At 29.2% G+C, this 14,193-nt stretch overlaps 1 long non-coding RNA gene across 2 annotated transcripts; it reads right to left on the bottom strand.

Moving 5' to 3' along the window:
- LOC109355804 lies at window positions 6,630–8,226 on the bottom strand. 2 transcript variants are annotated; one of them, XR_002108687.1, is made up of 2 exons: window positions 7,656–8,226; window positions 6,630–7,557 (listed from the first exon to the last, which is right to left on the bottom strand). It is a non-coding gene; the product is annotated as an uncharacterized LOC109355804 (long non-coding RNA). The 2 variants fall into 2 exon arrangements; XR_002108686.1 differs by having other exon boundaries at window positions 6,630–7,527; window positions 7,656–8,213.

The raw sequence follows: 14,193 nt of genomic DNA, 5'->3' as shown, positions 1-14,193 counted from the left end.
GAACAATAAGAGTGGAAGTCGAAGTAAGCACATTAACATTAAATATCTAGCCATAAGAGAGCGTGTGAAGGAATAGAAAGTGGTCATTGAACACATTAGTACTGAGTTGATGATTGCTGATCTTTGACTAAAGGCATGCCACCAAAGAACTTTAAGAATCATGTATTACGAATGGGACTTGGTTCCATGATTTAATTTTCATTGTACGTACATTTATTGTTTTCAATTAAACTTTTATTCAGTTTGATGTTTTCTCATATGTTTTTGTGCACATATCTGTTTATTTTGAGAAATGTCATTTAGTTTTGATCTAGAATAAACATATGGTTTATTCATTAAGTAAAGAGCATATATTGATATGCTTGATATATTGTGATACATGATAGATAATACTCGTTATTAGAGGACTTATTGTCTTGATTCATGTATTGTGTTTCTTGTTATGATTGATGGTGGGTTAAATGGACCAAGTGGGAGAATGATAGAATTTCTCATGAATTTCTTAACATATTTATTCTAGTTTTTGAATATGCATTTCAGTATAAATCCTTTGCATATTTATTGGAAAATTGGTTTCCAAATGTGGTCCATTTTTTGTACATATTAAACTCATTATCTTGGCAACAGTTACAAAACGGTTATGTGGAGAGAAAAACTTGCACTCCCACTATCCATGACCTATTCCACTCTGATGACCTTTATGATGGATAAATGTCTATAAATTAGAACATGTTGCTCTTACTCACTGTAATCACAGTGTTTGATTGCAAGACAAAGTGTTCGTGAAAGACAATTGAGATAAAATAGCAATGACTGGAGGTTGGTATTTTTGATCTATTTTAGTTTCCGCTGCATAATGATCTAAATATGTTGTTTAATTTCCGCTGCATAATGATCAAATAGCAATATGCTTGATATATACCGTTGGAGCATATATTTTAGTTTATTACACTTTTGATGTTCTCTTGGTGTAATAATGTTTTAAGTTTTTACGACACCTTTAAATGATTTTTTACTTATCAAAAAAATGTGCAGAAGTTATTGGTAAAAATTCCTCGTTACCACCCTATTTTAAAAGAATTTGGAATTTTGGGTGCAATTGTTGCCGTAAAAAGAAATTTCTTACCTTCTTTCTATTACCAAACAATTGCTTTGATGACTATGATGAGATAAAGACATGATAGAATAAAGGGCACGAGGAGTACAAGAAATAATTTTTAGTGTTTGACCCGCAACAAATAATTATGACATTGATATTATGGAGACATGATGATAGTATATTGTTGTTGAGACATGAGGCATTTCTATTTCAATTTCTCATGTAATAGAATATATACTAAGGGATTGTTTGTTTTTGGGTATAAATTTATAATCCTCTAAATCACATTCACAACAATGTCATATATGTTTGGTTGACATTTATATTTTTTTTTTGAGAATCTTTATTGACATTTATTAGAATAACTTGAAACTTTTATGATGTATATTCTTAGAAATATATGGTATAATTATTAAAATATCCCTAATCTAAAAATATTTGTTTATTTATCATTATAATTATATAGTAGATGAAGCAAGATTAATATTTTTTGATGTTGTATAACCAAGACAACAAATTTAGACTAAATTATACATGAATACAAACACTAGCTAGAACGAGTAAATTACTATTTGATTACTTATCTAGTAAGTATTTAGTACATAAAATATTTTTAGTTACTTATACCAATATCAAGTGGGGGTAGAATCAAAGAATTAGAAAAATGAATACAACATCTATAGAAATTCAAGAAGAGTGTGATATTTATGTATTGTATAAAGATTTACACAGATTAGTGCGTCATCCATAATTCATTTGTATTACTTTTATTTAAGATTCAATAATGAGAAAATATGAATGATTGAGGATATAATGACGTTGTAAAAAACTCTTACACAGTCAGTATATATATATATATATATATACATTATTAACCTAAATAAAAATTAGGTACTATTATTTTATCATATATAGGTTGATACTATATATATATATATAATACATAAATATATAAATCTAAATAAAAAGAAAATATAGGAATGAAACAAGAATACAATTGAAAAGTTGTAATTTTTAGATGTTAGAACAAAATTTGACAAGTTATTGCATAAGAATAAGAAAACATTAAAATATGAGAATATATTTTTCTTAGGAAAAAATTTAGTTGAGAATATTGTTACTATTTCAAACAAACACATTCATAACGGTTATTCCTAGGAATATTTTTTTATAAACTCAAATAAATGCCTCCTAAGTGAACCAACATGAATCAAAATACACTAGGTGAAAATAAAGTTGTATAAGTGTGTATTGAATTCTAAAATATATATTTGAAATAAAATGATAAAGTTAAAACATGAATGGAAGAAAAAATTGAGAAACTTCAAGCCCCAAGAACGTTAACTCTGAACAATCATATATTAATACGTGGATAAAATAAAAAATTTAAAAATAAAAAGTAATAAAATGGAGCACTCAAATTAGTTTGGGACATGAAGTGAGATATCATTTGTGGATCTTTGTTGCTTTCATTTTCAAATTATTTTTCTTTATAACTGGGCTTGGGCTTTCTACACATACCACATGGAGTACCAAATTTCAGAGGTCTCATCTTTCCAAATCAATACAAACAAAGATGTATTTAATTTAATTAATGAACCCCATTGATTTTTCTGTCTATTCATGAGATTATATTCAACCGTCCAGATAGAAAAAGCAAAACCATATAGCAATTGCTTTTCATCTTTACGAAGTTTGAAAATTCAAAAATTCGAAGGGTGAGGAGCATATTGGACCTACATCTATACCCAGTTACCCACTATGCTGCATTCCTTTTCATACGAATAAGTGACAATAAAAATTCTTATAATTTATTTTTTAATGAGTTGAGTATTTTTCATTGTTGACAAAAAAAATTCAGTAATAATGAATATAAAAGATTTATATGTGCATCAAGATATTGTCTACTACTAATAAAATATATTTGCTTCCATCATTTAAATTTAAACTACATATTGTTTATTGGATTTAGTGTATTAAGTAGGGTTCCTTATAATAAAATATATAGTAATAATATATTTCCTTGCAAAAAAATTTAAAAAATTTTCTATACCACAAGGAAATGACAAATGACACTTATAATTCAATCATTAATAAACAAAATACTATTTTATAATATATGAGTATTTTTAAGAAAATATATCATTTTCTTATAATAAATATAAAAATGAAAACTAAGTCACACCAAACATAAATTGTTTTCAATGCTGGGACAGGGGTACCCTTCAATTAAATGTTACCTTGTATTATTATAAAGTGATTTGAGATAGGGAATAAGACATTCTTAGAGACATATTTTTATGTCCTCCTTGAATACATATCAACAAACACGATAACCAAACGTGGAAGCCATGCACCCACCCACCTGCCAATCAGAATCCCTCTCGACGAAAATTGTTATACCCTTCAATTAGATGTTAGTTTTAAGAGTAGAAGTGTTATAAGAAGGTGGAAATCTAAACACCATAAAATATGTGAAAATAAAAGTATGAATGTGGTAACTTAATTACCATCTTTTTGGTATGGAAACCGGAAAATATCATAATTTTGTAGTATTGTGGAAGGAAAGGAAATTTTTTAAGGAAAAGAAAAGTGAAAAAGTAAAGAAAGGAAAATTTCATTCACGTGCCTCTTACTCATTCTTACGAAATCTCAGTGATTCAGATTTCAGACCCATAAAAATGGTCTATATCCTTATATTCGTCACCAATTTTCTCGATGCAGATTTCATCAAAGATAAGTCACTTCTGAAAAACAAGCACATATTTGAAATTTAGGGAGAAGAGTTAATCACATAGCCATTACCATATCACAAGAGTTAAATTTAATTTGATTACCAGTATCCCCAAAAAAAACAAAGCAATCAAGGGTGATCAGGAGCATGTGATAAGAAAACCATTTGTTCATGGTGAAACCATAGTAACTCATGAAAGAATGTAAAAGAAACACACTTGTGGTCCTAGTTACACTCAATTTTAAATTGTTCCTTAGTTACTAGTAGGCGTTTTATACCTTTTCCATAAACTCTAAATGCAATAAGTAGATAAATGAGAAAATATATATTCACTTATATTATGAGTTTTATATACTGTCATTGTATCATCTACCATTCATATTTAATTATCGTTGATTTGTTTGAAAACAATAATCTAAATGAATGATGTATTATCTATGTATAAATCTTTAGACTGATAGTGCATAGATTTTAGAGTCAAATAACATCTAATTTTCTCATCAAGAAACTATAAAAAGGTAATTACAATTGGAAGAAGAAACATTCTTTACTCTTCTTCAACCTATCTCTATCATCCCATAACAAGGTTAGATTAAAAAAAGAGCGAATAGAATAGAAGCTAAAAACTAAGATTTTACATAACCAATTAAATTAATCATTAAAAAAGACCAAGGTAACTTTTTTTATGAGAATCATAAGAAGCCAAAGCAATGAACATAATGATGATGATAAATTTCCCTATCAATCAAACCCTGAACGTTTCTGAATTCCTCAACATGGCAAGGGATAGTGATGGTTCCTTTATGATAAAACCCATATTCTTCCTCTGCTTCTTCAACAGCTAAATGAAAAGAGGGTGATTGGTATACACCACAGGCACCACGAATCGTTGTTGCACTTCTTTACCCGTCCACCTTTATTACCTTACACCCTTTTGGAACCTGCTTTTTCACTTCATTGTGACGAGGATGATTATGGTGATGCAAATTAAAGCTATTTGGACTCTTCACTCCACTACCCATCCTGGAAAATGGAGAAAGGAAAACAAGGAGACTGAAAAAGAGTGAAACATTGTGTGTTTCACGAGAAAAATAGTGGAGGAAGTCTAACTATAAGAGGAGAGTAGCTCAGATACTAAGTATGGTGGAAAAACGAGCTACATGATTATTGTTTATCGAACTAACATCTTATTAACGAGTTAAAAAAAACTACAAGAGAGCTGAAAAACTATAAGCTCATGTTGCCGAATAATGTCTTAGTAAGTCCATACCATAATACCGTGTTATTGTAGAGATAGGGCAATTTGATTTTTTTCCTTTATAAATTCACTTAAACTTTATGACATAAATTGGACCTTAGATAGCAAATAGGCATTTCAATCACAATTTTCCATTGATTTATTATTAGTAATTACCATTAAGGAGTTAAAACTTTGTTTGTTAGCATGTAAGCCTAGTTTAATAGAAAGAAAAGGAAAAATCTGAGTTGAAGTCGTCTCCTATTACCACTGGAATGTATCAAAAGGGTCTGATTCTGCTATACCCCACCTATGGGCAATCACTTCATAAGATGGTATACCTAAATAATGGTTAACCTTTGCATGGAAAGACTTGGAGGTCTACAATTCCTATACAAATAATACAAAGATTTAAAAAAGTTTTTTGGGACACCTTAAGTTTTTTTCCACACCAATTATTCATGAAAAAGTTAGCTGTGACCATAAAAGTTGTATGGGAATTCAATAAACATGCCCCACCATTCTGTCTCTCTCTCTCACACATACTTCATATCATGCATGGGAAAACACAATGCAAAGCCAGGGATTCAACTTTATGCTTTTCGAAAGGTCAAAAAGACCGATTTCCAAAAAGCATTTCTTTTTGAGACACCATTGACATTTTCACTCAGAAGTCAGAACTATATGCCTAAATTATAGTAGTATTTTATTATAGTATCTGACTCTGATAATGGGCAATTAATATAGTCCTTAACTTTGATAATTGGCATTTAATTTTAGTTCTTAACTCGATAACCCGCAATCCATTTAATCTCTCACATTGTTAATTTATCAATTTGACCCATTTGGACATTTCGATCAATTTGAACCTTTTTTTTATAAACCAATTGCACTATTAACAGAAAGAATGAAACACCAACAAGTTTAAAAGCTCATAAAAAAGAAAAATGAAACCATAGAAAAAACTAGTTTTTCCAAGCTATATATTCTCTTAATACGTATAATAGTACAAAATTAGAAATCACTTGGATAATTCATGCAAAGGAGCTCCTATCTAACTGTTTCAACTGCAGTCCTAGCAAGCGAATCTTCTCGAGGCTGACCGTTGAAAATCCTTTAGTCTCTTTCTTCACATGTCAGATAAACCAAATTCAAATTATAGTGGTACATTTAGTTTTTTTGTTTCAAAGGTTATACTTCAGAAAATAACTTATCTCATTGGTAAAAATATGACATGTATAATTAAACATATTTTTTTAAAAGCAAAATAGAAGTTTATTAAAAGGATTAAGGGGCTTATGTACATCTCTGACAATGCAAGTAAGGAAAACCACCTACTGTGAAAGAAAGGCAAAAATCATAAAGGTTAAATGAAGGAATTTTCATAACAATGCCTTTCTAAATTAATCATTGATATTGAAAAAGCTTACTTGGTAGCACTGCAATTATACTTGCAACTTGCAAGCATTGCTCATGTGCTTAATCTATCCCCGAAAAAAAGTTTTGCCTTCTGACAAAGCATTGGTATTTATTTAAATATCAGGGATAGGGCTAAATTACACAATTGTTACCTAATTCAAGATGATTCCAATAGCTCAATAGACATTGAAACTTAAATACAAGAAAAGAAAGCATCTGAAATATTGATGAATGTTTGGCAGTGTTGGACATTAGGGTTTCAGCAATCAAATGAGCTGTTAAAGACAAGATAAAGAGTATTTACTGAAAAAAATTATACATAATTCTGCAACTCCAACAAGAATACACATACTTCTCAAAATTGATACTATTCTTATGTCATCTACATTCAGATCTATATACTATTATTAATAAATGATATGGAAATGAAGACGGTCAAGGTAACCAGAGAAAAGTACAGATCCTTGTCACATTAGCACAGAACCTTTATAGGGAAGCAAAATGCTATCTATAATATGCGAATAAGAAAATAAATGTTACAAATCCATTGGAATGAGGTTAGTTAAATAGAACCTAAATGAAAATATCAATTAAAAAAATTAAATATTTATTATTTTTTGGTTTTATCAGTTGAGAATATGCTTTTTCATCTAGATAAATTATAGAAATGTAGAGATTAGAGAGAGTTATATAGGGGAAGAAACCCTAGAGAAAGAGAAATAAGTACACAGAGAAAGGGTATAGGAAAAAGGAGTTAAAAGAGAAGAGAACGTTGAATTGAGTTCAAAAGTATACCAGATCTGAGAAAATATGGCAGAAACAGACAGATCGGATAGTTGGAAAAACATGGTTGGAATGGATCTGGCTAATGAAGAACAAGTTAAAAGGTAAATACATCTGACAAGAAAAACACCATCATAACTTAATAAGAGAACGAAAAGGAAGTAATGATGAAAACCTTTTGTGCTAGTTAAAATTGGTCAACATGGTTCATCATTACACCAATCTGCATAACTACTACCTACATGTGTAGCCGATCTAAAAAACATAACCACAGTTCAGATCTACCTTTATTTAACAAGAAAAAACAAAACTTTAATGAGCAAATTAATCTTTTTTGAAAATAAGAAACTAGTAGTAATAATATAGGAGTAGAGGAACCAAACCTATAAAAAAAGTTGTCCATGGACAGAAGCTATGTTGATATTTATGTGGAAGCATATAATTGGGGGGAATGAAGCCTGGTCCGACAACACTGTAGAATCTTTGATCACAAATATTGATCAAGATAGAAGGGTCCTCGAGCCAGACAACATTCCCCTCAAAAATCAAAGCTTCCTATAAATGTCTACTTCTCCTTCTTCATACTGATGAGGCTGATAGTTTTTTAAAAGAAAAAAATAGTTGGGTTTTATTGAGTGGCACAGACTGTAGTGTCTTTGAGCTCTTAATCCCCCATGAGTCTCGCCTATGATAAAGGGGTGTGTGTCATGTGTGAGAGAGAGAGAGGGAGAAAAAATGAGTATTGTGATGATAATGAGTGGGTGAATGAGAATGATATGAGAAGAATGGGGGATTATAACATGAGGAAGTGGGGGAAAGGCAACGTTAAAAAAGACAAAAGGATTGGTTCAAGGGTAGACCCTAGCAGCTTTTGGTTCTTATTTCCAGAAATGACCATGACCCTATGCACCACCCAAGGACCCAACCCATAATCTCTGTCTACATAGAGGTGAATGCAATTGCTGATGAAGTCATTGATATGCACCGTTGGATTTTGTAGTATATGGGGTTGATGTTATGTCCTCCTATACGGTCATTCACTGTACCTATATTATGTATTATTTTGGTTAGTAGGGGTTATAATTTGTTGGGCATTCTAATTGTTTAAAGAAAGTCATAATTTTCCTAACAATAACAATATGTTGATCTAGTAGTATACGCTATGTTAGATTATTAGAATGATTAAAATGTTAATGATTTGATTCCTGATAATAATACTTGTTAAGATGGACAGAAATTAATTTATTACCTAAAAGGTGAGTGATACATTATTAGTACACAAAAACGTCACAATTTTAACAAATATCATAAAAACATGGGTTAAAGACAAATTATAAATAATGCATTCAAGACTTTCAAGTTTCAAAAATAAAAAATATTCTGTTTTTTCAATAGAAAACTATGTTTTTAATCTTTGAGACACTCACTAATTAACCACCCTAAATATAAAAATGCCCCATATAATTGATAAATGAGAAATTCAAATTATCTTAAAATTTGAGAATTATTATTAAATAGCAATAATTTTTTTAGGACGACACTTGTAAAGAAACAAAAGATAATAAGGATTTTTCTACTATATTTCACTACACTAGCTATAATAAGCCACTTAAAATTAAACATGTTTTCATAAAGAAAAAATATGAAGTATCTCACTTACAAGAATATTAAAGGCATCATTTTATGATAAAACTTTTATTTCATTGTAGAGGTGAGCATGAGTCTGGTTGGACCAGATAGGCTTTGTCCATTATCTGATCCTAAATCTTAGTTTGATCATTTCGTGAATCTGGACCCCGTCCTATACCCGAAACTAATATGACCCTAAATGTCGATTAAGTCATCATTTGAATTGAATCTAATCTTAGACTCAATTAAATATAATGTACATATTTTAAATAAAGTATTCTTAATATTATACTTAATTTCACTTATAAAATTATATATATTGTTAATCAGTATATGTGATGAAAAATTTAGAGAACAATAATACTTTCAACCAAAAAATATCATTATTATGTAGACAATCGAATAGATACATACTCAAATATAATAAGTGAGTGACCATGAGATGGATCAGGTCAGATCATGCATGTCTAATATTCAGTCTTAAATATTGATTGAGTCTAATTTTTGAATTCAAACTCATGTCTAATTCAATCTTATTTAGACTCGATCATAATCAAGTCAAATTGGATTAGTGATTAGAATTAGGTCCTGCTCGATCCTATTTTAGTGGTTTCTTAACATATGCCTCACTGAGTGACGAAATTTTTTAAATATAAATATCTATTATGCTACAAATTTGTTAAATTTAAGTGTTTTTTAATTATAGTATATAGATTAAAAAATATAATTAAAATGTCTAATTACATTAAATCTACCTTAATAATAATTTCCAAATTACCTTTTATCTTTTAATAATTATAATTATTTTTCCCTCAATATCTCTTCTTAAGCAAATTTAGATAGTTATAAAAGAATTAATAATGTAATATTATATTACTCTTTAAAATCGATAAATAAATATTAATAAATTTCTTTTAGTGCGAATAAAAAATAAATGAGGTCGTAGTACTACTCAGCAGCTGTTACTCATGGTCATGGAGGTGTTCTATATTTTGTTTTAGTTTTTTGAGAATGGTATAATATATATCAAATTTTCTACCTTTCTCTCCACTTCTAATCACTTTCTCACTCATTTTCTTTCTCTTTTGCTCTTCTTTCTTTCTTATCTCAGACTCATCTTTCTTTTTCTTTCTCTATGTTTTTTTCTTTCTCATATCACACTTATATGTTTCTATGTTCTCTCCTTCAAATGCACATCTCCTCCACTTTCTCATGTTCTTTCTTCCTACTCCACATTTGCTTCTATGTTTACTCACTCACTTAAATGTATATTTTTTAAAAGATATGATTTTCCTTAGCACTTCATTTCAATTTATTGCTTTAACTTCCTCATCCTTGAAAATGAACCATGTATTTTAAGTTCTTAGGTATGATTTCTCATCATAACTTTCTCATCCTTGATTTTTCATTCAGTTTTTGTTGAAAATGACTCCTTTACAATTGGTTTCATGAGTAATGACTAAGTTTCTCACCACTAATTTTCAATATTTCCTTTTAAATTTACTGGTTATTATATATACTTTATTCATTACGAGGTTTACTGGATTTTCATTTCTCTACCATTTCCTTTATCATTTTGTGGTTTACTTGATAAATAATTTGCATCTTTTTAAAAAGGTGGTTATATTTGAATGTTTTATGATTGAAGTCTGCACCAAAATTGGAGGATTACCTAACCAAAAATATTAGTTATACATGTAATTCATACGTATACATATTTAGTTTAGACTATACATATAAATTATACTACAAATACCCTATAGATTTTAAAAAACTAAACATTATAAGTTGTCCTATGTAGTTTTGTTAATGTTGGCTAAACTAATTATTAGTATTTTTTCTTGCTTATTGTTTATTAATACAGTCTTCCATTATGCATTTGGCTTATTTAATTTTTTTGTTGTACATCAATCATCATCCTCACAATACCAACCCATCATTGAAACATTATTTTTTATTTTATTATTTTGCACTCTTGATTTTATAAACAAAAAGAATTATAATGGTTTTAATACTTATTTATCTTCATCAAATTGTTGGCAATTAACATATTATTTGCAGCATTAACATTGGCAAACCCAATGAAATAATGTCACTTCAGCCAATACATGTTTTCCTTTTCAGTAAAAACATTTTGTTTATACTTACTTTTCAAAGTAACTCAACAACTTTACTCTAAAGTGAGCTCTAAAATCCTGTAACAAACATACCTTACAAGTTTCTAATTAAGTTTCTTTAAGCATAGATAATAAAATATTAAAACAATAAAATATATTCACATCTCCTCCTTCCCAATATATACTTATAATCACACTCATACAACTCAGGACCGTAACTTCTATATATATTTCTGAATTTTTGAAATGTCTTTTTAAAATGCACCGTAAGTAATATTGTTAGTGGAAAAAAACGGTAATAGAATTTGATCTCTCTTATCTGTTTAATTTAATGAAAACTTACTCTATGCATGTAGTGTTCCTTTCCTAGCGATAACTATATATTCAACAAGTCACATTCTTTAACTAACTCAAATAGAAATATTAAGGGGGAAAAAATGTATGCACTGACAATGTATAAGATTTATATACTGTTATTATATCATCTATCATTTATGATTAATCATCTTTGACTCTTTAAAAAAAATGAATAATAAACAATACATTCATCGTGTATAAATTTTTATTAAAACTTACTCTATGAAAACAGTGTGCCTTTATAGATTAGTACAAAGTTTCTTCTTTTTTAATATCAAATGTTTATCATTGACTAATAATTTAGCCATTCTTTTTTAACATCAATTCATACTCTAGCATCTTTTCTTGCATAGAAAGTATTGTTCCACAATTACCATTCACAATATGTGTGGTGTATTCAGTTATATATGTGAAAATAAATTAATTCATACTATTGCACTAATTAATCATATTATTAATTAATTCATACTATTGTACTAATTAATCATATTATTAATTAATTCCAATTATATTCTCCTAGAGCTGATAATATTTTTATTAACAAATTATGCTATTATTTTAATTAAATTCATGCAAAACACATTACCACCCGTGCGAATGCACGGGTATCCTACTAGTTGTCAGTAAAACAAAACAAAAAAGAGAGGGTACTGGTTAGTCCCCTCGAGTCCTCATATAGAGCTACACTTAAGAAGGCGATGAATTCGAGGGATTATCGACATATGCATTGAAGGGGTCCACGCTTTGCCTCTACCCTTTTCACCACGTCCTATTTCTTGTCTTCCCACGATCAAAATTTGAAATAACTAGTGTGAATACTCACTTTTGTCCGGTCCAATGTTCAACATTTAAAATAGACTTCGTGTATATTTATTAGAGTTATTTTGTGAAGAATTTTGGCATTTAAGTTTAATTATCAACTCATCACATTAATCATATGCATATATTAACATTATAGGTTTGTTTTTTTGCAATAAGAGACATTTTTTTATTAATACCCATAAACTGATTTTAATTTTAATTATATATATTAATATTTAATTCGAAAATGTGAAATATATAATAAAAATAAAATTACAAACTGATTCCTATTATAAGTATTTATAAATATTTAAATCCGAAAATAGGAAATAATAAAATAACAATTTGATTTGAAGTAAATGTGTTTCCTAAAATGGCTCAACCACTATGTGAGTGGGAGTTAGTTACCCAATTTTAAGGGAATAGTGTTATGCTTCTATTTTTTTAAGTAGGTTAATAAAGAAGAAAGGAGGCACCGAACAAGAAAAAACAGAGGAAATCAGAGGATAAAATATAATTCCAAAATTAAGGAGGAATTCACACACAAAGAAGAGAATTGTAGTGCAGTTACTAAAACAGGATTATTGCAGTAAGCGAATTCAGGTTAGTAATGTGTACTACATTCATACTAAGTATAGTACACTACCATGCCGCATATATCAATGATATTCATCCTATAATAACATGTGTAATTTTATATCAATTTCGTATGATGATCACTAAAAATAGAGACGTATTTCTTATTCACTGTTATACTATTGATGCATATACCAGGACCTTGAATATTCATGAATGTTTATGTCTTTAGTGGATGAATAAAAATAACACATAGATTGATCCATTAACATCATTCTAATGCCTAAACCAGAATCACTTTCTTTCTAATAACAAAACATATGTAATATAGGATCATCAAACAATAGATTAAAACAGTAATGTGATTCATCCCCTTAACGCATCAATTAAAACCACAATCAATCACCCATCAATGTCTCATTCGGTAAACCATGAACCAAAAGAAAACAATAAAAATGTCAACCTGTTCCAGCACCCCCACCACCGTAAAATCAAGGTGTGAAGCCGGAATTTGTGCCGCACCAGTACGTTGGTCGGAGAAGAAGAAGGAGATAAGGTGGTTAAAAGATTCACTCTCTTCCCCTCGCCGTTGGGACCCGAAGACTCCATATCTATGACCAAGTCGTGTTCGAACGTAGAAATGAAAGCTCCTATCGTCGTCAATATCATGAACGGCACCACTGTCAGTGTCAAAACGCACCTCAGGCTCGGCATGTCCCCTCACGGTCGGGTTGACCCGAGTTCTCGTACTCATAACAGACGCCGTGAGTGGCTATGCTCTTTCCTCTTCAACCATCATTCAGATCTCGTTGATCCTCCGCCAACGAAGAACTCTTCATCCAATTCATGGAGTATGGCGGCACAATGAGGAAGAACAATCCTCTCTAACCTAATTTGCCCAAAATCCCAATCTAGTTCTAAGACCCCAATCCCCCCTTATTCACGTGCATAATAATAATAATAATAATAATAATAATAATAATAATAATAATAATAATAATAATAATAATAATAATAATAATAATAATAATAATAATAACAATAATAATAATAATACTAATAATAATAATAATAATAGTAATAATAATATTTCTACTTATTCGTTTACTTTTATTTGTTATATTTGGATTATTGTTTGTTTTGTTATATTAATGAAATGATCTTACCCCAAATTAAGTTAATGCTTACTTATTAATCATATAAATGTAGTATCAATGAATTTAATACCAATATATTTTAAGCTAAAAGTTCTGTCCTTTTTAATAAATAAAAGTATTTTCATGAGAATGTAATAATGAGGTTACGGCTCGTGTCATATCTTACTTCTTACTTTGAACCAAGTATCGGTTGTGGTCATTTGTACTGCTCCTGTTATTTATCGAAGTGAGAAGATGGTTAATGACCCATGTCGACTCTTCATTTATTAATTCTCTATCTTTAA

This window comes from Lupinus angustifolius, chromosome LG09 (genome assembly GCF_001865875.1).
Source record: "Lupinus angustifolius cultivar Tanjil chromosome LG09, LupAngTanjil_v1.0, whole genome shotgun sequence".
Lineage (NCBI taxonomy): Eukaryota > Viridiplantae > Streptophyta > Magnoliopsida > Fabales > Fabaceae > Lupinus > Lupinus angustifolius.
Note: the sequence above shows the minus strand (reverse complement) of the source record. Positions and strands in the feature narration are given on the sequence as shown.